This window comes from Notechis scutatus, chromosome 3, assembly GCF_049901735.1.
Source record: "Notechis scutatus isolate UNSWTSFEM ecotype Mainland chromosome 3, rNotScu1.2, whole genome shotgun sequence".
Taxonomy (NCBI): domain Eukaryota; kingdom Metazoa; phylum Chordata; class Lepidosauria; order Squamata; family Elapidae; genus Notechis; species Notechis scutatus.
The window spans coordinates 144327915-144354213 of NC_142011.1; the positions used below are offsets into that span (position 1 = coordinate 144327915).

A 26299-nucleotide genomic window follows, 5' to 3' on the forward strand; every position below is an offset into this window, starting at 1 on the left:
GAGTTTGACAGGCCTGTTCTAGGGTTTGCTAAGGATGTTCCACTTGACAAGGTTTACATTTTTAAAAAAAATTGTTTGAAGCCCTTTCTATAGTCCATAAAGCACACACTGAATTTTGTTTGGCATTCTTGGCTTTCTCAATTATCAGTCTACATCAGCAAAAATAGCACTTGTTCCTTGGTTCTTTCAAGAAGTAAAGGGCATCTCCTTTTCCATGTAAGGTTCTAAACTCAGTTGGATGATCGTAAGCATTATATTGCTGGCATGTGAATTAAAGCTATTGTATGATAACTTGCGTGTTCTATTTGGCACCTTTATTTATTATTGGCAAATTGACTGACTTCTTCCAATCTGTTGGCCACAGAATCATTTTCCAAATTTACTGGCATAGTTTGATTAATCTATACCAAGTCTTCTCTTCCTTTGTTATATTTCAAATTTCAGTTCCTGTAGCTTTCCAACTTGGTAATAACCAGAGTGCCTATTTTACATAATCTTCTAGTATATTGCACCTTCTTGTAAAGGGGGAATATCTTCTAATGTATCTTGAATGTTGACATCTCTACTGTAGAGTTTCGGTTTTTGCCATCTTGGTTTGATTCACTTATTGTCAATTACTTTCTTTGAATGATGAAATAGTCGTAAGTGTCAAAAATTGTCATAAGAAGTGGTGGCATTCAAATGTTTTTTTTTACTACTGGTTCTGTGGGCATGGCAAGGGAACGATATTGTAAAATCTCCATTCCCACCCCACTCAGGGGAAGGATACCATAAAATGTCCATTCCCACCCCACTCCTGAGGGAAGATTACTGCAAAATCCCATTCCCTCCCCACCTCACTAACCTGATTTCCAGCTCCATTCCCCTGTGCAGGGCAACAAAAGAAGACCCAGCCGATCAGCTGGGACTCAGGAGGCAGAGAATAGATGGGGGCAGGGCCAGTCAAAGGTGGTATTTGCTGGTTCTCCAGACTACTCAAAATTCCTGTTACCAGTTCTCCAGAACTGGTCAGAACCTGCTGAATACCACTTCTGGTTATAAGTCACTTTTTTCAGTACTGTTGTAACTTCAGTCACTAAATGAACTGTTGTAAGTCGAGGACCACTTGTAAAGGGATTCCAGAGTACTAAGTAATGTGATCATCATTGGTCATTGGTCATTGTTTAACTTTTCTCTTTGAAAGGGCAAAACTGGTTCAGTTACTACAGTGTTACAGCATATGTGTTTGTTGTATCCTATTCTTGTTTGTAAGGAGCTTTTGTGTAAAAACTTACACGTTTTGTATTTTACTTAACATTTGGCACAGAACAGAGAAATACTTTGCTAGAGAAATCTTTTCATGGATTTTTTTTAATAGTACAAGGATCTGGTTGGTGTTATCTTGAGGTTCCTTCTGACTCATTTCTTCTGTCTCGGAAAGGAAGCTTGAGAGTTGGCTTTTTCATCATCTGACTAAATATGAAACAGTAATTTTCTCCCCCATCTTCTCCCTGCCCACATTGCAGTATATTTGGGTTGTTACATGCTTTAGAGACTAGTGTAACTATTGTATATTAATTTAAGAGAAACCATATTATTATCAAGCAGCTTTTTGACTTAGGTATCCTCCGAGGATCCATGATGTTCAGAGATATATATTCAGTAGTAGATGATAGCCTGAAATAAAATAATTCTTATATAAAAATTGTTTTATAGACAATTTTACAGTCTTTTTTTGGCTCTGATCTGTGTAATGTATACACCTTTAGAAAACATTGTTCTAAGAGTGTGCTCTTTTTGGTACAGGGATAGACAAAAAATTTGACATTATCTTACTCATGAAAAGCAAATCACAAGCAGAAACAATCCTGATATATGTTTTTGCTGCTATTTTTATGTATGTTATGTGTTAGATGCCTATATTGCTTTTATTCAGAAAATCATTGGAATGTTCACATTACATCCTCTTACTATTTTACAACACAGAAACCTGTGAGATAGATTGAGCTGAACGAGAATAATTAGTCCATGGTCACCCAGTCTGCTCCCTTGGCTGAAGGTTTACTTGAACAACTCTCCCTGCAACTCTAGCACATTAATCACAGCACTACAGGTAATCCTCAAGTCAACATAATAGTTGGGACCAATAGTTGTTGCTAAGTGCTGAGGTCATTTAGCAAAATATCATATGACAACATCACTTAGTGATATCAATCTGGCAGTCCCCTTTGCCATCATTAACTGAATTCCACTGGTCATTGGGTGAGGACCCATTTCCGGATTGGTCCCTCCAGCCTCAAGCATTGCCTCCTCTTCAACTCCCATCACCTATTTCCTCCCTGATCCTTGCCCTTTTGGACCCTCTGCATTCTACCACCTCTGGCAGTCCTGGGTTCTGCTCAGCCTGTTGGTCCTGCTGTCCCCAGCTAACCTTCACTGTCTTCTTCTTCTTCCCACTGTTCACAAAGCGTCCCTGCCCAGGCTATTTGTGTGGCAGCTGCTGTCCTCACCAGGCCTTCTTCCTGAGGCCACATATAGCCTTGTGTAGAAAATTGTATTTGGTTTTATCATGAGGTTTTGGAAGGCTCCAAAACTGCATGAGAAGCCACATGGAAAGACTGTGCATGATTGTGCCTTGTCCAAATTGCCTGCAGCTTTCTCATGAGGGTTTGATGCCTTCCCAAGCCTTGTGAGACATTTGCATGCAACTTGGACAAGGCTGCACACAACCTTGGGAAGAAGGTCTGGTGTGGCTAGCAGCTGCCTCACAAAGGGCCAGGCTAGAGGTGCCTCATAAGTAGCGGAAGGAAGAAGATGGCAAAGGTCATTTGGGAGTGGCAAGATTAGCAGAGGTGATAGAGCTTAGGCAGCCAAGAGGGCAGAGATGAGGGAGATATTGGCATGTGGGAGGACTTGAACTCTCCCTGTGGTTGTATGGACAGGCTGCCAAGTGCCCAAATTTTGGTTATATCACTGCATGGGTGCTGCAATGGCTGTAATTTCAGAGACTAGATGCAACTACCATTCATCCAGTACTGCCATAACTTTGAACAGTCTGGAACCCACATTACGTATCTGATATTAACACAGTTGAGAAAGTCCAGAAATATTTCACAAGAAGAGTTCTCCACTCCTCTACTTGTTGCAGAATACCTTATGCCACTAGACTTGAAATTCTAGACCTAGAAAACCTAGAACTACGCCGCCTTCGGTCCGATCTAAGTATAGTATATAAAATCATACATTGCAATGTCCTACCTGTCACTAAATACTTCAGCTTCAACCCTAACAACACAAGAGCAAACAATAGATACAAACTCAGGGTGTGGTTTCTTCCCTTAGACTGTCTACTATTGACCTCACCCCTTTCCTAAGAGGTCTGTAGGGGGCGTGCATAAGCACACCAACGTGCCTACCGTCCCTGTCCTATTGTTCCTTTTTTTTCTCTTATATGTATCCATGTATTCATAACTATGTTTTTACTTATACCTATTATCTTGTAAGCAATTGACAAAAATAAATAAATAAAAAATAAACAGTCACTAAATTGTCCAAACATTACATATAGGATAGTCCTCAACTTACAAATCCCATTCAAAGTCATGAAGGACTTCCCCATAACTACTTACAACCCAGATTCGAAGTTCAGATAGCTGCCCCCATCCTCTTGATCACATGATCACATTTCAGGCATAATTTATGACTTTTTTGCCAAAAAGTGGCATTTGCTTCCCGCTTGATGACTGGCATGATTTATGACCATAATTTCAGGCTCAGTTATAGTAATAAGTTGAGGACTACCTGTACCTTAAAGTTGGTTCATGCCTAGGGCAGCTGTTTCCTGATTGTGCAAATCTCTCATTTTATGACGCTAAAAGGGACAACATATCTGTTATATTAATATACCTTCAAAGACCCCAATATCGCATTAAATATTCTTGAATCTCTCTATTAAAAATGTGCATTTTATTAAAGTGCAGTGTATAAAATGACATGGTGTTTCTTTATTTCTATTTGGTTTTTTAATTGCTTGATTTGAAACCAGATGGCAGACATGAAGAACCACATTAAGAGATTATTCTCTAGGTAGCTCTGAAATTAAGCAATCTTGACTAATAGCGAAAAGAGAGAAATCCCTAAACATGACAAATATATATAATTGGAGTAGTGGACTATTTTAGATTTCCATTGCAACCAAAGTTAGTAGTATTCACCATATCTTGGTGAATAATTATTGTACAGTGAGTAAATCATATTCTTCTGAAATCCTATAGAAACCTGTTCTTAGAAATTAGCTCATAGCTTTGTAAAAACCTTGTCGTATTTTAAAGAGCTCTCCTCATGGGACAGATAAGAACTATTTTGTTGCTAGTTTGCTTCTGTTTATGTAAGTATGAATTCCTAATGGATTTCCTGCTTTAGCATAATATTTTGAAGAGCCTGCTGAAATCTATACTAATATTCCTTAGGATGAATAGTGAAAAACATTTTATTAAAATAAATTTTATTAAATTTTCACCTTTAAAAAAACAAGTTCTATATACATTTTTTGCAGTTGTTTGTGACATCAGTTATAACATTCTCCTATACATACATATACATAGACTATTTACAATTACGTTTTAAAGCTTCTACTTTTGCATTACATTTCCTTTCTACTTTTTAACCAGACATACCATTTTATATAGCTATATAGAATTCTTTATCTTCCCTCTCCTGCAATTCCATTGTGAATTTGTTCATTTCTGCGCAATCCATTACGTTTTTTATAATCATGTCATCTGTGGGTGTACTATCTAATTTCCAATTTTGTACATATAGTATCCTAGCTGCTGTTAAGAGGTGTATCATTAGACATTCATTCTCTTTTGTATATTCTCCTTTAATTGTCTCTAGTAAAAACATTTCAGGTTTGGGTACTATCTTTAGACTTGTAACTAGATCCATATCTTATTCCAGAATTCTTTCACTTTTAGGCAGATCCACCACATGTGAAAGAATGTACCGGGTTTCTTTTTACATTTCCAACACTCTGATTTTAAGTTTGGATAAATCTTAGCCAATCTCGCCAGTGCTAGATGCCAACGATAAAATATTTTATACGAATTTTCTTTATATGAGGCTGCCAATGTTAATTTATAATTTTTAGTCCATTATCTTCCAATTGTATACTATATCCAAAATTTTTCATCCAGGTTATCATGGTTGGTTTCACTACCTCCTCTTCTCTATCGAATTTTAAAAGATAATTATACATTTTGGTTATAAATTTTTCTTCTGATTCTAATAATATTTTGTCTAATTGTTATGGCATTTTATCTATACCGAATTCTTCTACATCTTTTTTGTATTTTGTTTGCATTTGGAGGTAGGGCCATTCTATCACTATCCCTTCCTCTTTCTATTTTTGATTTGTTTTCAATATCCCATGATCATCTAATAATGGATTGTATCTAATCATTTTATTTATATCTAATTTATTTGGGTATATCATGGCTTCCATGGTGGAAAGCTAACCTGGTATTTTAATGTAATGTTTTTTCCTAATTCTGTTCCAAATCTCCAATACTGCCTCTCTTATTTGGTGGTTAAAAAGTGTGAGCTTGTCTTATTTTTCTTCTCCCACATAGAGGCATGCCAACCAATTTGTAGATCGTGTCCTTCAAGAATTAATATCCTCTTGTTGAATAGTGAAAAACATTTTAAAGGGGCATGTCATAAAATGTGTTAGCATATGTTAAAGCTGCTTCAAGGGCTGTTTCTACATTTCTGTCTTTTAGTATGTCTAAACATAGTGATTTGTTTCACTGGCTTTTCTATTCTACAGCCTAAGCAGCCTTTAGAGTAACTATCTGAGCTTTAAAATTGCTTTAATACTTTGAAGAGAGATGTGTTACTTGTTTTAACAGGGTTTGCTAAATGTTTCTTTTGGACGCTTTGCATAGCCCTAGCTGCTATTTGGTTTCATTGTCTATTTATATGCTGTTTGGGTGTATCGGTAATTATGGCAGAAAAAAATGATAACACCAGAGTGTAATGCCATAAACATGAATTGATAAGCATCATTGAATAAAATGTGATGTATTGTGTATTGCTAAGGATAGGGTAGTGCTTTATGCAAGGCCACTGGTGAATTCATATAAAGCTGAGCTAAGAACTAGGACATGCAATCCCTACCTCATGCCAAGAACTTCCACACTAAGTAAATCTGCTGCTGTAAAATCCAGTTAATTAACTGCTCCTGTAGTGGAAAGAGGGCAGTTTTCCATTCCTTTGCAGCCCCTTCTCCTAAAAATTACTCTGGAGGATGGTAGACTCCTCTGGGACATACCTGGTGACTTGTCGAACAAACTCAGGCATTTATTATCATTGTGGAAAATAATTTGAATGGATCTAAGATTCATGAATGGAATACAAAACTAAAAGAAGCTTTAATATTTGATTACAACTTTTTGAAGGGCATGTCATATGAATTCCTTAATCATTATTTTTTCTAAATTTGGGATTATGAATTGTTAATATATAATCTATTAATTAAATTGGCATGGCATAGACATGTACAGTATATACATCAAGAACGGGCATATTACAGATCCTAAATTTTGTTTTTATTTTGCATCTGAAGCTGCTTGTAATTTGGCTAAGTGGCGGTGTGACTTCTTGCCATAATAAGAAAAAGAAACACACTGAAAAAAAGTTTAAGATTTAAAAGATAACATATAGGTAGTTCTCAACTCCCAGTGCAGACTAGCTTCCTTGTGGTGCACCCCGGGCGCTCTCAATCTACACGTTCTGCCTACTGGACCTCCCAAGGATGTCCCAGCAAGAAGCAGCAGCATAAGTACCAAAAAATAAAAACAACCGTTACTGCTGTGTTCTGTTATGCCATACAGATAAATCAATAAAAACTTCCAACCATAACCAGGAATCTGGTTGTAAATCATTGCATTCATTAGTCGAGACACCCATGTGACTTGATCCATCTTTTTGACATTCTTCATGGCAATCTTTAAACAAATCACTGTTATCATTAATGAAATCCTTTCTTCCAAATGGGTGTCTTTTTGCTGGAAACTGGAAAAAATTGTCATAAATCGCAGTCATGTGACCATGGGACACTGCAACTGGTCGCAAAAGTGAAACGGTTGCCAAGTACCCAAACTGCATTCATGTGACTCTGAGGGGGAGACATTTTATGACGACTAGAAGCTTTATGGGCCAAATGAGATCTCTGGCCTTCCTCTTTCTCTCATCCCATTCACTTTTTCTTCATATATATGTTTTGCAGTTCAGTCCTCATCTGTATATGCCCAAATTATCTCAGTGTATTTCTTATTGCTTACTCACTTTATTTTGATTTGTTTTCATTCATTACTTATACATTCTTGACCTTCTGACCTTTCTTTGTTACTCAGCAAACTTCTTAATGAAGCCATTTTCGTATCATTCAACTTATTTCTGTGTATGCTCATTATTTCCATGTAATATTGGGTGCACAGAAGCCTATTCTCAGACACAGCCATCTTTCGTTTTTTTGAGAAGCATTTATTTCTCATTACAGATTCTGTAAAACCCGCCACGTTCTGCCAGTTTTTGCACAGCTTAAAATTTCTCCATTCATTCCCCCATTTTAGCAAATCATCTTGCTACTTGCTTTAATTTTTACTTTTTTATGTATAACTTGTAATAATTCACCCCACTTTCTCTTTGAAATGCAGCCATCGTGCCAGGCTTCTTAACCAACAGCACTTCACTGTGCTGCTTGTTAAGATGCACACAATTTACATCAGTAATCAATACACTTTTAATATCATAGCACTTATTCCTTATACATTTATCCTTAAATACATTAAATCGCAAAGGAAACATGACACATCCTTGTCTTTACTCTGTGTTCAGTGTTGCAATCATTCTCTTTAAGTGTTTCTTTTATCTTCATGCATATTTTACTGTGATATTGATCCACGCAACTACATCAAGAAGTGTCTGACCACTCAACCCAATGTAGCACAACCAACACGAACTCTGAAAATACTACCAGATATAAAAAACATATCAGAAATCAGCTTTGCAATGAATGAGGCTAATAGGCTGAGATAGTTACTAGCCTACCTTCACCTGTGGTCTTTTGGCTGAGTGGGGATTGCCCTCTGAATGGAATATATTATTCATTATTTTATCATCCTGGTTGTAATTCTTGTAAAAAGGATGTGACAATGAAGTTTTTTTGGGCTCTTATGTTTTATGACACCAACCTCAAAATATAAAATTATTCTTTTACATTTTCACTGTTCATGCACATCTCAGAAAACATTGCTCTTGATGTGGAACAAAAAAAGATGAGCAGAAGTTGCTTTATCATGAGCTGGAGGTGGATTAAAGTCAACATCACATGTTCCCTTCCTTAATAAACAATTCGTGCAGGACATGTGGATGAATGCTTGTAGTCTTCAGTTGTAGCCTTCAGTTCTAACTTCCTTCCTGTTGTGCCTGTTCATTAGATGAAGGATATTTAGGCTGTTTTCTCTATCTGCATCACATTTATTTGCTTTTTTTATAGCTAACCAGATAAGGAACAGCTGTACCAGGGATGGAGGAATTGGGAAGAGCTGAGTCAAAAGGGTTATGTTAGTAATATTTTTTTTAAATCACAGAAAGGTAAAAAAGATTATTTTTATTCATCTGAAATGGCACAAGAGAATAAAGATTCAGGCATTTCCTATATCAGTGAGTAAAACAATTTCAGGTTTTAACAACATATAGGACATCTTGCAAAATACCCTAGTGCAGAGGTCTCCAACCTTGGCAACTTTAAGACTTGTGGACTTCAACTCCCAGAATTCTCCAGCCAGCATAGCTGAAGTTGAAGTCCACAAGTCTTAAAGTTGCCAAGGTTGGAGACCTCTGCTCTAGGGTACTCAAGGGCACACATTTTTGCAACGTATACTGTTCACAGAAGACAGATTGATGTTAATTAGGAGTGGGTGGTATGCTAGTATAAAAATAAATTTCTTTTCTACAATGTTTTACTGGTAAAAATAGAATTGTAATATGGTGATCAGTGTATATGTGTGAACAAGTGGTGTACCTTTTCTATTTTATAACAGTATTAGGAATTTGCATAATTTATTTAGCAATATAGGCATCAAATTCTGAGCTCTCTTGTGAACATCTTGCTATAATTATGTCAAATTTAACTCTGTTTTCCTGGAGTACATATATATTTTGTTAAAAAGACTGTCACTTACATGCTTTCTGAAGTCTTTTTTTCCAATTTACTATTATAAGAAATTTAGGAGAGTTCAATACATTCAACAGCTAAAAAGAGATTTCTTAAAGCTCAAATTCATCTTTATTATCCTTAGAAAATAAAAGGTGATGAATTACTTAATCTGCAAAATAAAATACAGAAAGGCATAAGCTGATATTTTAACAATGGAAAAGAATTATAGTGCCAGTGAAAGTAAGTGACGTGTGATCGCTCAGCTTTCCAATATACCTTCATGGAATTTGGGTAGGAAATTTCAAAAGGCCCATGGACTGTATCCTTCTCATTCTGTATTACCATCATTTCTTCGTTGTTAGCAATACAGAAGTATTTGTGTCTCACATTCGCAGCTCAGGGGTGAATCTCCCAACTCGTAATAGTAAGGCAAAAGAAACAGTTATTGATTTCTTGATTATTATTATTTTTTGCCTTTTGTCTGAATTATCTGCAACAAGGTGCCTGCAAATTTTCTGTCAGCAGCGTCTGTCTTAAATAACTTCTCAGCCTCCAGATTCTTCCAAATATTAAGGTATACTAATTGAAGAACCTTGCCTTCTTTTTGAATAAATATTCTAAATATCTAAATACAATTTCTGTGAAACTGATAAAATCCAGTTGAATTTGAGAATTTAATGTAACAATTCAGTTTAAACTTTTCAATGCAAACATTGAATAACAGCCTGTAATGGAGAAATGTCAAAACTCTTAAAACTACTTTCCTTTTTTGGCCAAATGGAATAGAAAACACCAAGAATGATAGACTGTTTATACGTTTCACTGATTAGTTTCAGTAGGTTCACTATGAAGCACTTTTTAAAAATATTGCCCCTATGTATCATCAAAGACAGAGATTACAGGGTTGAAGAAAAAACAGCACAGCAACCTTCAAATTGTCTAACAGGGAGCTGATAGAGAAATCATTCCGAATCAGTGCAAAAACAAATAATAATGTTAATTTATTTTAAAAATAAAAGTTCTTTTTAAAAAGTTAAGTTTCCCTCAAAAGTAAAGATTTTAACATTGTCTGACAACCTGTCTGGGTTGGCATACTTGTTGGCAAGGTTCATTCTTATTCTAGCTTATTCTAGAATGATCTGATATGAGTAGCTTATGTAGCAGTTAAAGATGTGTTGTTTATTATCACTGCTTTATATATAATACACTATGATGTAAAGCAAGGAGGATGCCCGTAGGCATTCCTAAACCCTAAGATGTTACCATTGAAACTCAATAGAAAAAGTCTTTATTTCTCCTTTATGTGGTTACGAGAGTCCAGAGCATAGGGTATACTTCGTCTCCTCGCTGATTGGACTGAGTCTGCCAAAGTTGTTTAAGCTCCACCAAAGTTGTTTAAGCTCCACCAAAGTTGTTTAAGCTCCACCCCAGCTTTCTACTCAGTCCCTCAGCCTGGACGGATGTGTTTTTGCAAACTCTGCATTTTCAATTTCGTTGGTGATAAAGTGCAATTGGGAAGGAGGAAGTCGGTGCTGGAGGCTATTTCTCCATTTCTCAAGCAGCCTCGGAAGGCTGAGGATGTCCAGCCGCCAAAATAAAGGAAGAAATAAGAGCAGAAAGATTCTGGAAAGCCACTAGAGTTTCTACCCTTAAGCCTCCCAAACAAGGCCAAAATTGTATCATCAATGTCTAGATTGTCTTTCCCATTCATAAAAATGCAGAAAAACATTAACTCTTTTCTCTGACATCAACAAACTTCCTGTAATGACATGTCTCATGACACTTATTGGAAGAGTGACTTGCAGCTCTTGTCCCTCAGAAATTTGCTAACTCTTGAAATGAAGAAGGAATTAATATAATATAGAAAATAATCTGAACTGAACGTGTTATGTCAGACCCTCACACAATATATAAAACTGAATCTTACTCCCCCCCCCGCCCCATTCCCCGACCAAGTGTAGTGCCCTGATTTTCACAAGAGACAAGAACAGGACTTCCCCAAATCAGGAAGCATGTGAACAGATGATTAAACTCACTGGCAAAAGCATCACATGACTCAATCACTCATATACACACCCTTTGATAAGTTGAGTTTGATCATTCTCCCTCGAGCCGCTCGGAGCATCCAGACTGTGGGATGTGCTTCTGAGTCCTCTTCTTTCAGGCTGAGCTTTAGACGAGGAAACGCTCCGCCCCTCCCACGTGGCATCGCGCAGCGTCTCCCCAGTCTTTTGCTCAGCCTCGAAGAATCAGGCTGCGTTTCAAAGAGCTCCTTGGCTGTTTCATTGAATCCTCCGTCCTAATAAGGTTTGCTTCCTTCCTCCTCCTGCGCAAAGGGTCAGGACTCAAGGGAAATTTTTTCCCTGTCCTCAGGGCGGTTGCGGGCTCGCAGCGCCTTCAGCGCGCGCCCCCACCCTTATCAGATCGCGTCGCTGCCTGCGCGTTGCCTGTGGCACGACTCCTCCGCTGGATTCCCCCCACCCTAAACGCCAACCGGGAGGGCTATCGCCCCTAGGGCTTTAGGAGCGCCGAGCTGACCGGCCAAGCCTTCCTTTTCTTCCGTCCCGAAGGCGCCCAGGCAGTTCAGCTCGAGGACGCCATTTTGGCTCCACCTCGTGGCCGGGCGCTGAAAGTTTCTTTTTATTTAATATTCAGCTGCGGTGAATTAAATCTCCAGGCCTAGGGTTAAAGCCTAGCTGCCCATCGAACTGCCTGGCTAGTCTTGGTTAGTGCTTGTTGGCCTCCCGCAGCCCTTTTCGGGGCGAAGTTGCAGCCTCCCCCTCCGGTTTTTTCTTCTGTTGTCTGGAGGCTGGCTGCCAGAGGCCTCCTATTCAACTCTAGGCCTCAGGCGTTATTCGACTGATTCGGCACTGAGAGATATACATCCAAGGAAATAACTATAATAGAATTTATATTTGATCCAAATACAAAAGGAATAATAACAAAAAAGAAATAATATTTTTGGTACAGCAATTTTTCTCTTAAGATATTGGATATATCGGAGTACCTGTATATTCAGCTGATATAAAGAATATAAAAAGCACTACAGAAAGGAACAAAACAGGATTACATAGCTAAATATATATATATATATATATTTCTGTTATCTCTGTACAAGTAAAATTCCAAAAGGGGGAGCGGGCCAGCCTCATCCTCACCCGGCCTTATCCAGGCCTGATCTGGGCGAGCCAACCGCCCTTATTAATCTCTATTGTTCAATATGGCAGACGACAATTCCTCTAAACGTCCTTCATTGAAGGCCAAGGCAAAGTCCCACTATTTGCGCAAGCAGGACAAGGAACCTAAGGGCTCTAGAAAGGACAAGGAACCTTCCAAGGCCTCTCAACGTGACGCCTTAAGGCGCCACAAGGCGTTAGAAAAAGAGTTCGACAGGCGTTCAAGGGAGTCCCGCTCTGAACCGTCTCTACCTCCTCCTCCACCCCCTACCTCTCTATTCAACCTCTCCCCCCAGGCCTTTCTTCCCTACCTAGGCGCAGTTCGCCCCAGGGTCTCCCGACCCCCGGTCCTACGATGAGTCTGACACCCGAAGCCACTTTTACACCCACGGCTGCTGGTCTGCGCCAGGGCGAACCTTCTACATCTGAGGTGCCACCTCACATCAGGGCTTGGATGGAATCAGCCATCCGCCAGAGTGTTATAGAGGAACTACAGCACATGTCCAGATCAGGCTTCTCTCCTCGAGTCTCCGAGCACGACTCCTTGTCTATCAGATCCCTTCCACAACCGGTCCCCCGGTTGCTCAGGTACTCTCTCAGAGGGACAGCCCTCCTCCGGTTGGGGCCCAGGTTGAGGAGGAAGGGGACTTTAGGGATTTCGAGGAGGAGGATTCCCAGATGGGTTCCTCCCGCTACAGTGAACCTCCCTTAGAGACTGACATCATGGAGGGGGAGATGTCCGAGGACGAGGGCACTTCGACTGACCAACCCTCCTTTGGGGGGCTCTTCAAACCACACATGTTCAAGTCCCTCCTTCTTAAGGCCAAGAATGTCTCGGGCCTTCTTTCCCAGGCCCCTGCTGACCTCCCCCCCCATCCCAGAGGGCCCAGAAGATTCCATTTTCACCCAACCAGTGGTTGAAGCTGAGGTCATCCCTTCCCCCCCCATATTCGTAGATCTGGTAGCGAAGCAACTATCCTCCACAGGGACCCCTCCCACACCCTCTAGCCAAGACAAGAGGTTCTTTAATCTCGATTCGGCACTGTCCAGCCTCCTGAACATTCCAGAGGTCGATGACCCTATTGTGGGTCTAGCTTCCTCCTCTACACCTAGTGAGGCCCTAGAGGCCTTGAAACCTGAGGATAAGCGGGTGGAGCTGGCCCTGCGCAGGGCCCACCTATCTGACGCCTGGGCCATTAAGTCAGCTACCGCCGCCTCTTTTTTCACTAGGTCCTCTATCCGCTGGCTACGTCAGCTCAGGGAACACGTCCCTGCTTCCAACCTGAGGGCGCACCAGGACATTGCGAAGCTAGTGGCTGCAGCCGAGTTCTCGGCTGACGCCACTTACCAGTCGGTGAAATTCTCTTCCAGGGCCATCACGTCCCACGTCACGGCTCGTCGCCTGCTATGGCTCAAACACTGGCAGGCGGACGTAAAGAATAAGGTCAAGCTGGCCACTGCCCCTATTACAGGAGACAAACTGTTTGGCCCGGCCCTCGAACCCCTGCTGGTCGAGGGTCGCAGCAAGAGGAAGTACTTGCCTTCCCTTCTTCGAAGATCGGAGACCAGGGGCTCTCAGCCCTTTCGGAGGAGCTTTCCCCGCCCTTTCTACCAACCCCCCTTCCCGCCCAGATTCCCCCGACCCCCTTCCTTCCGATCCCAGGATCGCACGGACTCAGGCGACAGGACCAGGCGAGGGGGTGGTTATAAGAGACCCTTTCGGGGTACGGGAGGAAGGCCCTACCGCAGAAGGTAGAGCCTCCTTCTCCCTCCCCATTGGTGGCCGCCTCAGCCACTTCGCCGCCCAATGGGACAAATCCACTTCCGATGCATGGGTTAGAGACACAATAAGGTTTGGTCTCGCCCTCGAGTTCAAATCCACTCCCCCTGATCGTTTCTTCCCATCCCCCTCCTCAGGGGATCCCACCAAACGTGCATTAATGGATGCAGCCATCCATCACCTGCTTGATATTCAGGCCATTCAACCTGTCCCTCCGGCTCAGAGAGGAAAGGGATTTTACTCCCATCTCTTTGTCGTGCCCAAACATTCTGGGGGCTGGAGAGCCATCCTAGACCTGAAACGGCTCAACCGTCTCCTTATCCAGCGCAAATTCAAAATGCACACCTTGCAATCCATTCTCCTAGGCACCAGGCGGGGAGACTGGCTGTCCTCCATAGATCTCTCTGAGGCATACCTTCATATTCCTATCAGGCCCTCTCATCACAAATTCCTTAGGTTCTGTTATAATGGCCTTCACTATCAATACGTGGCCCTACCCTTTGGGCTGGCCTCGGCCCCCAGGACCTTCACCAAGGTCCTGGCGGCCCTGGCGGCCCACCTCAGGAGCATTCCCGTCCGCCTCCACTGCTACTTGGACGATATCCTTATCCTGTCCCCGTCCAAGTCCCAGGCAGTCAGGGATACCAGGGTCACCCTTTCCGCCCTACGGGCACACGGGTTTCTAGTCAATTGGCAAAAGAGCCAACTTACCCCTTCCACCCGAATCAACCACCTGGGTGCCATAATTGATTCGGTCTCAGAGAGAGTTTTTCTCTCCCCAGAGAGGTTTCTTAGCATTCAAACCCTGGTCAAACAAATTAGACGTTCTAGGAGGGTGGCCTTGCTTGACCTCTCTAGATTGTTGGGAAAAATGGTGTCATGCATCTCTATTATTCCCTGGGCCCGCTTACACAGCAGGCCCCTCCAGTGGTTCCTGCTCCCGTTCCAAAGATCCGGAAGTAGCAACTCGAAGATCAGAGTCAAGGTCCCTCCAAAGGTCCTCACGTCTCTTCTCTGGTGGACCAATCCCGCCATCAACAGAGGCCACCTCTTTGCGGAGCCTCAAAGACTCACCATCACTACCGGCGCAAGTCTATCCGGTTGGGCGCTCATCTCAACTCACTCTCGGCGCAAGGCAAATGGTCGCCGACCGAACAAAGATGCAGCATCAACTGGCTAGAGCTCCATGCTGTCCATCTGGCTCTGCGCTGCTTCCCCCAGATCCGCAGTCGCCATGTTCTCGTTCTCACAGACAACGTCACGGCCAAGGCCCATATCAACAGGCAAGGGGGCACCCAGTCAATTCAACTGATGAGGGAAGCCGAGCGCCTTTGCCGCTGGGCAGAGGCCAACCTTCTATCACTAAAAGCCGAACACATCTCCGGGATAGACAATACCCAGGCGGACTGGCTGAGCAGGGCCACGGTGGACCAAGCAGAATGGCGACTTCATCCATCCCTGTTCGAGGAAGCGTCCAAGATATTCGGCCTTCCAGTGGTGGATCTGTTCGCTTCCCCATCCAACACACAACTTCCACGGTTTTTCTCCCGGTATCCGTCTCACGGGGCGGAGAACCACAATGCTCTGCGCTGCCCATGGCCCCCAGGGCTCCTATATGCCTTCCCTCCGCTCCCGCTAGTGCCCAGAGTCATTCAGAAGCTCATTCAGGAGAGGGCAGACCTTCTCCTGGTGGCTCCCTATTGGCCCAGGCGACCGTGGTTTGCGGACCTCCGCAACCTATCGGTAGCGCCCCCATGGCGGATCCCCCGGACAGGGTCTCCCTCTCTCAGGGGCCCCTTCTACATCCGGAGCCTCAATGGCTACAGTTAGCCGTCTGGAAGTTGAGCGGATCCGTCTGACTAGCGAGAACCTATCAAGCCATGTCATCGACACTATTTTGGCCGCCAGGCGACCCTCCACTACACGAATTTATGATGCCACTTGGAAGGGGTTCTGCAAGTGGTGTAGTGGGTCCCAGGTTGACCCTCTCTCTCCTTCCGTGGCTCAGATTCTGGAATTTCTTCAGGAAGGCCTTCGCAAGGGGCTTGCACCTAACACCCTGAGGCGACAAGTCTCTGCCCTCTCAACAGTGGTCTCCTGTGATAACTACGGCTCCCTTTCCCATCACCCCCGGGTTAGATCCTTCCTTAGGGGTGCCACCAACCTGTGCCCTCCCACTGTTCACAGGTTTCCCACATGGGACCTCAACAAGGTCCTAGTTTCTCTTACACGTTCTCCGTTTGAGCCTTTGAGGGAGTCATCTCTTCAGTTCCTCACCTTTAAGGTAGTTTTTCTAGTAGCCATCACTTCTGCTCGTCGAGTGTCGGAATTAGCAGCTCTGTCAGTCAGGAGCGATCTATGTGTGTTCCATGCAGACCGGGTCGTCCTGCGGCCTGACCCCACTTTCCTACCCAAAGTTAACTCGCCCTTCCATAGATCTCAGGAACTGGTTCTACCAAATTTTTGCCCTAGACCCTCCGGGAACAGGGAGGTTCTTTGGCACACCCTAGATGTTAGACGGGCCTTGCGTATATATATTAAGCGCACTCAGTCCTTACGAAGGTCGGAATCTCTTTTCCTGTCCTTTCAACCCAAGACACTAGGGCTCAAGGTTTCTCCTTCCACTATCAGCCGCTGGATCAGGGCGACCATCGCCAGGTGTTACCTTTCCCATTCTCTGCCGGCACCCGGTGGAATAACTGCCCATTCCACCAGGAGTGCAGCCACTTGGCGGCCTGGGCCACACAAGCCCCCATTGCTGACATTTGTAGGGCAGCCACCTGGGCCTCTCCGTCCCGTTTATCAGGCATTACAAGATCGATCGTATGCCTCAGCTGAGGCCTCCTTTGGCCGGCGGGTCTTACAGAGGGTTGTCAATGATCCGGAGGGGCCTTCGGGCCAGACGGAGTCCCACCCATAGGACAGCCAAGCTTTGGTATGTCCCACAGTCTGGATGCTCCGAGCGGCTCGAGGAGAATGGGGCGTTGGTCCTTACCTGATACGCCCCTTCTAGGCGAGCCGCGAGGAGCATCCAGCCCCACCCTAGCATCTCCGTCTGGTGGGGACTCCTGTTTTCAGCCAAGGAGCCAATAGTTGATTAGATAGGATTAATAACTTCTCGTTATCGCAAAAAACTGGGGAGACGCTGCGCGATGCCACGTGGGAGGGGCGGAGCGTTTCCTCGTCTAAAGCTCAGCCTGAAAGAAGAGGACTCAGAAGCACATCCCACAGTCTGGATGCTCCTCGCGGCTCGCCTAGAAGGGGCGTATCAGGTAAGGACCAACGCCCCATTTTATAATGCTATAATTGGGAGCAAATGTCTCATTAGTCTTGTAGTTATGGTTGGAATGCAATACTTCTTATAAATGTTTTCAAAAGCCAGCAGCTTTCAACACAATATGTAAAAAGGATCATCAGTGGGATAGTAATGTAGGCACGTAAGTGTGGAAGTTGACTAAATTAGCCTATAGCACACTTACTAAAAATCTGACTACATAGCTAAGAGCTTTGGGAGCTATGCAAGTGGGATTTATTTTCAGACTAAAATGTGAATATCATTTATTTAACATATGTTGGTTTAATTAATGATTGTAAGAAACTTGGAATGAATGTGCGCGTGAGTGAAACTTCTGGTAAGTGAAGTTACAAAACAATGAGATATGTTAACTTTTGCACTCTTATGGTCAGAAAAACACTGTGGATTGATTCTCAGTTTGAGAAATGAATACTATAAGCTGTTGTAAAAGCATACTTCGACTCTCTTGCTATTTGATCTCAGGACTGAAATGGATATGATAGCAACCACAGATAAACTGCTTGCCTGTGTAAGTATTTTACATATGCTCAATCACTCTAAATGCATTTATCTTGTGAGTTAGTCCATCTTCTTATGTGCAGTGATCTAATCTTAAGTACTGTGCAACTCAACACCCAAATGATTGGGCTGACTCATATGGAAAATGCCTCTATTAGCCATCATACAGTAAATACATTTGTGTAGAAATCAGATTCATGGACACTTGAACTGATAATTGAAAGTATTTTAGGAGTGGAGGGATCTTAGTCAAAAATTGAAAGAGGCATTGTAAGGAGGAATTGTAAGCCTTCAGTTGTATCAACTGCCCTCACTTTATCATCAGCCATGAAAATGTAGGGACCACCATTGAGAATAGCTAGATTGATAAGTATGAAATAGAGGAATTTCTTGATAATATTACTACATTTGTGAGACAGATTGCCATCTTTGAGTTAGTCGGATTCTATTAGAAAAACCATTAGAAAGAACTTTAAAAATAATCTGTTCTATAAATTTTTTAAATAGTACTAGAAAGTCCATGACCTGTTGGCCAATTGTCATGGCCCTGTCGGAATCTGATTCCGAGGGGGAGACCGAGCAGCTGACAGGCAGTGGGAGTGTGGTTCTGTTGGCTGTGGAAGAAACTGGGGATAGAGTAAGACAGAGATAGAGCAAGGCAAAGGGAATTTGGAGGAAGACCCAGACCCACCCCCTCTTCATCCTAGCACATACAGGAAGGAACAGGGAAGGTAGCAACGTGAGTTGCGTGGCTTACGGAGGAGGAAAGGGCCCTAATTCCCTTCATTAGCTGCAGCTGGGAACACAGTGTTTAAAAAGGGAAGTTGCGCACAGCCAACTGTTGAGAGCAAATCGTGTATTATCTTGTTTTGTTGAGGCTTATCTGGGTTCCTGGCGTCTTCCCAACTGTGTGTGTTTTGTTGGCCTTGGAAGTCTGCAATTCCTTATCCTGCCCTGTCCAGTTAATTGGTGCAGCTTGGTTTGTGTGAATTTTTATTTACAGTTTATATGTACTTTGTTTTCGGACTGAATTTCCTCCACTTAAAGACTGTTCTTGGGAGAGTTTTTTTCTCCAGCCGAAGGTAATTGGACATTGGAGGCAAAGTTGGAGGTATTAAAGGGACTTTTCTTACTTATGTGACTGTGTTGCCTTTGTGCCCGGATCATCATAGCAATCTCTTTTCCACATAAAATATAGACTGGCACACTTTTCCTTTTCCTCATGATTTTCAGCAGAGCCCTGTGAAGCCTAACCCCAACCCTAACACACACACCCCGGAACTGCTTGCAAATTTCCTGGGAGGAAAGAGAACAAAGGGAGCTATGGCCCACAAGGAAAACTCCTATTCTGTATCCCAAGCTTTTTTCCTTAGAAATTTCACTAAGCATATTCGTGATCGGACAGCTCAAATAACTCTGGGTTCTTCTTCAAGTAATAGGCATTTTCAAGCTTAACCAGAACAAGTAATAACCTATTTGGTTGTATGGATGTATTATATTTATTATATATGCATTCATTTATAAAGATTTTTTTCTTTACAAAACAGTTACTGCTGAACAGCTTCATAATTTTAGTCACTTGTTTCTGAAATGCTTGACATCCTCAAAATGTAAAAGCGAATTCTTGGCCTGAATACTTCATTAGCAATAAAATCTTCTTTCTCCCATGAGCTGTTCAGAGCATCCAGAAGTGGGAGGTGCTTCAGTCTCTTCTGGAAAGGCTGGGCTTAAAACTCTGGGATGCTCCTCCTCCTCCACGGGACACCTCCTCAGCGTCCCCCAGTTTTAGCTCAGCCTTCGTGGTAAGAGGTTGTGCACTCCCTGGCTGGAACGGTTTCTGATTCAGCATATGGGACATCATCAAACTCAGGTATTCCCCAATATCCCTGACATACCAGTCCAGGGTCTTTGGGAGGAGGTGTAATTAGATGACCAGGATGTTCCCATGGAGGTGGGGTCGATCCATCAGATGGACTTGGGGTTGTCAGAAGCTGACCCACTAGAACGAGGAATGTCGGATGACGAAGGCCTCATTCCAGACCAACCTACTTTTTCTGGCCTTTTTCGTCTGCACCTCTTTAAATCTTTACTGTTCAAAGCAAAGAACACCGCTAAACTAGGCACATCAAGCCCTCATCCATTGTCAACAGGGTCTCAGGACGAATCCGAGGATCTAATATTCTCACAACCGGCTAATGAGACAGAAACTATTCCTGTCCCTCGTATGTTTGCTGAATTAGTACAAAATCAATGGGCATCAGCAGCATCCTACCCAGCCCCAACAGGGTACGATAAACGATATTATAATTTGGCACCAGAGTTTTCAGATTTTCTTAAAACGCCGGAGGTGGATGAGCCCATTGTGGCACTGGCCTCTTCTTCAACCTTTCCCAATGAAGCCGAGGAAGGTCTGAGACTGGAGGAAAAGAGAGCAGAATTGGCACTCCGTAGGGCACATGTTTCTGACGCCTGGGCCATTAGGGTAGCTACAGCTGCATCCTTTTTTACATGGTCCTCCCTACGATGGCTCTTCCACTTGAGGGATATATTGCCGGCGTCAAATGTCAGAGCCCACCAGGACATTGCTAAGATTATTGCAGCGGCAGAATTCTCCGACGCCACATTTAATGCGGTCAAATTCTCGTCTAGAGCCATAGCATCTCACGTATCAGCACGGAGACTGCTATGGCTAGACATTGGCAGACGGATACCAAGCATAAATGCAAGCTGGCATCAGCCCCAATATCGGGGGGAAAATTATTTGGCAGTGTCTTGGAGCCCCTGCTTATTGAGAATAGAAACAAGAAAAAAGTGCTTTCCCCTCTTTTTCGGAGGTCTGAAAACAGAACGCCCCAGTCATTTCGAAGGGGTTCCTTTCGGCCCTACTATCAAGGCCCATACATTCCCAGATCGCAAAGAACATCAGGCTACAGACCCAGTTTTAGACAGGATAGGTCGGAATCTTCCGACAGAGTTCAGCAGGGAGGCCAAAACAGAAGAAACCCCAGCGGTACTGGAGGCCGATTTTTTCGTTGCCCCAAGTGAGTCCTTGACAGCAGTTCCCATTGGAGGTCGGCAAAAATCGTTTGCTGATCAATGGGACAGCTCCACCTCTGATGCGTGGGTCAGGGACTCTGTTAGGTTTGGTTTGGCGCTAGAGCTTCAGTCCTCCCCTCCGAACTTTTTCATTAGGAGACCTCGGTCCACAGACCCCATTAAGAGAGCGTTGATGCAGGAGGCTATCAATCATCTTCTGCATATTTGGGCCATTAGAGAGGTCCCATCTGAACAACGGGGTCAAGGCTGTTACTTTCTATTGTTTGTGGTCCCAAAGAGTTCGGGGGGCTGGAGGACAATTCTGGACCTCAAACGTCTGAACAGATCATTGGTTTATCGAAAATTCAAAATGACTACTCTCCAGTCCATTCTGCTCAGCATCAGAGAGAACGATGTCCTGACCTCTATAGATCTGACAGAGGCTTATCTACATATACCAATTAGACCTGCTCACTACAAATACCTTAGATTTTGCTATTGTGATCAGCACTCCGAATATATCGCCCTACCATTCGGTCTGGCTTCGGCCCCTAGGACTTTTACCAAGATCCTAGCGGCTTTGGCTGCCTCCCTCAGGATCAAATCTATTCGTTTACAATGTTATCTGGATGATATTTTAATTTTGTCATCTTCCAGACATCAAGCAAATTTAGATACCAAGATTACTCTGGAGACCCTTCAAGGCCACGGCTTTTCCATAAATTGGGATAAAAGCCATTTGATCCCTTCAACTAGATTAGTTCATTTAGGGGCAGTGATAGATACTGTGGAGGGCAAGGTTTTTCTTTCTCAGGACAAGTTCAATAGTATCCAGTCTTTGGCCAGAGAGATCAGAGCCTTAAAGAGGGTTTCCCTGGCAGTTCTGTCTCAACTGTTAGGGAAACTGATTTCTTGTATTTCCATTGTGCCTTGGGCTCGATTCCATTCTAGAGATCTGCAATGGTTCCTGCTCCCTTTCCAGCGATCCGGAAGAGCCACTTCCAACGTCCGGATAAAGGTACCGCACAATGTTCTCCGATCGCTCCGCTGGTGGTCAGAAAACACAATAAACAAGAGGTGTCCTTTTCACAACCGATGCCAGCCTGGTAGGATGGGGAGCTCACTTCCAATCCCACACTGCACAGGGAAGTTGGACTATTTCCGAACAATCACAAAGCATCAACCTGTTGGAGCTGCGAGCAGTTCATCTGGCGTTATGCAGTTTTCTACCCCTTTTCCAATCATGCCATGTTCTGGTCTTGACAGACAATATCACAACCAAGGCCCACGTAAACAGACAGGGGGGTACCCACTCAAACTTCTGATGCTGTAGACAGCCAGGTTGTTCAAATGGGCCAAGGCCAATCTGTTGTTGCTTAAGGCAGAGCACATAGCAGGGGCCTTAAACACACAAGCGGACTGGCTCAGTAGGGCCTCGATAGATCAGGCAGAGTGGTGCCTACACCCGTCTCTCTTCCAGGAAGCAGTGCGGAGGTTTGGGCAACCGGTGATCGATCTATTTGCCTCTCCCCTCAACGCCCAATTGCCCCAGTATATCTCAAGGTACCCAATTCAGGGGGCGGAGGCCGTCAACGCTCTGCGATGTCAGTGGCCTCCCGGACTTCTATATGCGTTTCCTCCACTCCCTGTAATACTCAGGTTGATCCAGAAGTTATTGGAGGAATGAGCGGAATTGATATTGGTCGCCCCTTACTGGCCCAGGCGAATGTGGTTCGCGGACTTACAGTACCTGTCGAGAGAACAACCTTGGAAAATTCCACCGTCGAGGGTTTCCCTCTCGCAAGGGCCGGTACTTCACCCGGACCCACAATGGCTCAGCCTAACCATATGGAGGTTGAGCAGAACCGTTTAAGGACCCAACAGATTTCAGAGGATGCCATTGCCACCATACAAGCATCCAGATGGTCCTCTACAAATCGTATATATGAGGCCATGTGGTCTGCTTTCTGTCGCTGGTGCCGGTGGCCTAAGATCGACCCAACTGCCCCATCAATAGGAAAATTATTGGACTTTTTACAGGAGGGGTTGACCAAGGGCCTATCTCCAAATACTTTACGCAGACAGGTGGCGGCCTTAGCTTCGGTGATATCCTGGGGTGACCTTCATTCCATAGCGCACCATCCACATGTCTGCAGCTTTCTTAAGGGTGCTGCAAACTTACGACCTCCTGTAATTCCCCGCTATACCACTTAGGAGCTCAACAAGGTGTTAACCGCACTTACAACTGGCCCATTCGAGCTTTTAAGAACCGCTAGTCTCAAATTCCTGACATATAAGGTGGTCTTCTTAATTGCAATCACATCAGCAAGGAGAATTTCCGAGTTGGCACTATTGTCAATGAGAAAGGACCTGTGCGTGTTTCATGCGGACAGAGTGGTTCTCAGATTGGATCCATTGTTCACCCCTAAAGTAAATTCAGTCTTCCACAGAGCACAGGAGTTGGTGCTTCCAAATTTTTGTCTGAAACCATCTCATAGACTGGAGCATCAATGGCATCGACTTGACGTTTGAAGGGCGTTAAGCATCTATCTAGACCGCACGGCAGCATTTTGAAAATCTGAGGCTCTAATCCTATCCTTCAACCCATCCACTTTAGGACACAGGGTGTCGTCGACGACCATTGGTAGATGGTTGAGAGCCACCATAGCTAAAAGTTACGAATGCCAGTCCATCTCAGTTCCTAAGGGCATTACAGCCCACTCGACAAGGAGTGCAGCAACATCAGCAGCATGGGCCACTCAGGCTTCCATAGACGAAATCTGCAAAGCGGCGACTTGGGCTTCACCATCGCCCTTTGTCAGAAATTATAAAATTGATGTCTATGCCTCAGTGGACGCTTCATTTGGCAGAAGAGTCCTTCAGAGGGTCCATAGAATTTAGGAATGGATTTCGATCCAGACGGAGTCCTTCCCTAAGGACAGGCCAAGCTTTGGTATGTCCCACTTCTGGATGCTCTGAACAGCCATGGGAGAAAGGGCGTTGGTACTTACCTGATACGCCCGTTCTCTGTGAGCTGTGAAGAGCATACAGCCCCACCCATTTCTTTCCGTCTGGTGGGGTTCCGTTCCGGTCAGGGATCTAGATTAGGTGATGAGTTCCGGACTTTGGCACTCAGTCTTCGCAAAACTGGGGGATGCTGAGGAGGTGTCCTGTGGAGGAGGAGGAGCGTCCCAGAGTTTTAAGCCCAGCCTTTCCAGAAGAGACTGAAGCACCTCCCACTTCTGGATGCTCTTCACAGCTCACAGAGAACGGGCGTATCAGGTAAGTACGAACGCCCTTATTTTTCAAAGCTTTAAATGCTTTCTGAATGAATTTTGCTTCTCAATAATTTGATCTTTAAGAAGGAGAATAAAAGAGTACAAATAGGAGTGTTTCAAGTAACTCATAATTACATGTTAAAAATGTGTTATAGCTCATATAGGGTGCTCCTTATTCAAGTCTGAAACTAAAGATAAATTCACCTTTATTAGCTGTTGAAATAAGCTGGGTGTGATTGTGCAAATCAGCAAAAAAAATGGTAATAGTTTGAAGAAAAGAATTTGTAGGAATGTACTAAGGGAATGATTTCACCTTATTCTAGCCTGGGAATCACATGATGAATATGGGATAGAATTTCAGTTGTATGTAATCATTGCTTCTTGTATACCATTCTTATGAATATTCTGAATATTTTGTATTAACTATATAATATTTTAGAAGAGATTATTATACAGTGAATAGTTCAATAAATTCTTATGGTATGAGAAAAATATTTTATTTCTAGGAATCTAACAAAAAAGTATAGGTAGACCTCACAGGTAGACCTCACTTGCTAACTGTCTTGTTCGGTGACTGTTCAAAGTTGTGCCCTTTGCAGTGTACTGTAGTCAGATGCTCATTAATGTATGCCTTGTCCTATTCCTTACCTACTGTTTTTCTTTCTTATTTTCTTGTTTACAGAATAGAGACATTGGAGGGGAAGAGATTACAAGAGAATGAGCAGGTACTCAGTGAAGATTACAGATCTAAAGTATTGCAGTGGCCCGGGCAGTGCTGAGCACACTATACAAACATCCCAGTATATTAGTCTCTTGTAATTCCTTCTTCTCCAATGAATGTAAATGTAGACATTAATGCTTTCTTGCTAATTATCCAGGGCCAGGTTGAGCATTCCAAAGAGGGATCTTGCTAATCTTTGGTTACTTGTTAGAGCCAGAAAAGTTCGTTTGTGTATCAACTTAATATGTTGACCCTCCAGTATGACGTGTATAATAGGGCAAAGGAAACATATTCATATGGATGGAATTAGATGATGATGGTTTACAATATTCAATAAACTCTTTGACTGAAGATTTTTTGGGAAAGTTTCTAAGACTAGACTTCTTCCAATTTTAAAAAATATGTGTTATGGTAGTTGTATCTAAATCAGTCCAATAAAGTCTATTTGCTTTGACAGAACTGTAGCCTATACCAAAGGTGCTTTCTCCAGTGGCAAGAAGCTTCTTGGATGAGAAGCGAAACATCTTCAAAGAAAAACCAGCAAGTCCTGTTGCCTCTTGAAAAAGCACCTTTGGGACAACCATGACCTGAATGACTGAGAATCTCCATAGACATGAACTGTAGTCTACTTTTCATCTTTATTTACAGAGTGCAAAATAAACTTTGCCTTGTAGTAAAATAAATAATTTAAAAAGATTGATTTATTTGTGAACCACATACTTTGTTTTAATAGTGGAATAGTTTTTATTATGAATAACATGGTAATTGCAAGAATGGACCATTATTATTGATCAATGAGGTAATTCTCCTACAGATGGATAGAGAAGAATGATGTAATTTTTATTAAGTTACCAAAGACAGTGACCTTGAGAGATATCAGATGATAGGACTAAGAACATTGTTCTTAAAATGTTCCTTTAATGATAATATTTAATTTAGTGGCAAACTGAAGGCAGTTTAATTATCATTCAACAGGTACTGCATTTTCTTCTGAATAAGACAGTGTTTTTAAGTTATCTTTTAAGTTATTTCATTTTTTTGCATTTTTACTGTCTCGGTCATAATTCCTGCATAAAGATTGTTTCCATTTACTTGAAACAATTCAAAATTGTTTAATATTCATAAGCATTATATATAGAAATTGTTGTTGCATTGAATGAACATGGAGAGAAATGTGAAGAGAAGTGTGTCATTTTGTGTGGCAATTAAGCATGCCTACATGGAACTAAGTACTATGAAAATTGCTCATAATTCTATTCAAGTAAGGGTGTATATGGCGGAAAATTGCCTTG

General features: G+C 42.9%; 1 protein-coding gene across 10 annotated transcripts in view; it reads left to right on the plus strand.

Moving 5' to 3' along the window:
- ATXN1 (ataxin 1) overlaps positions 1-26299 on the plus strand; it is a 231161-nt gene that overhangs the window by 111970 nt on the left and 92892 nt on the right. For 2 of the 10 annotated variants that reach the window (XM_087961349.1, XM_087961347.1), the window contains exon 5: positions 1966-2092. The exons of the other annotated variants lie outside the window; for them this stretch is intronic. The gene's annotated coding sequence lies outside the window, so the exon portion shown is untranslated. The remainder of the gene's footprint in view (positions 1-1965; positions 2093-26299) is intronic. 10 annotated transcript variants of the gene reach the window in all.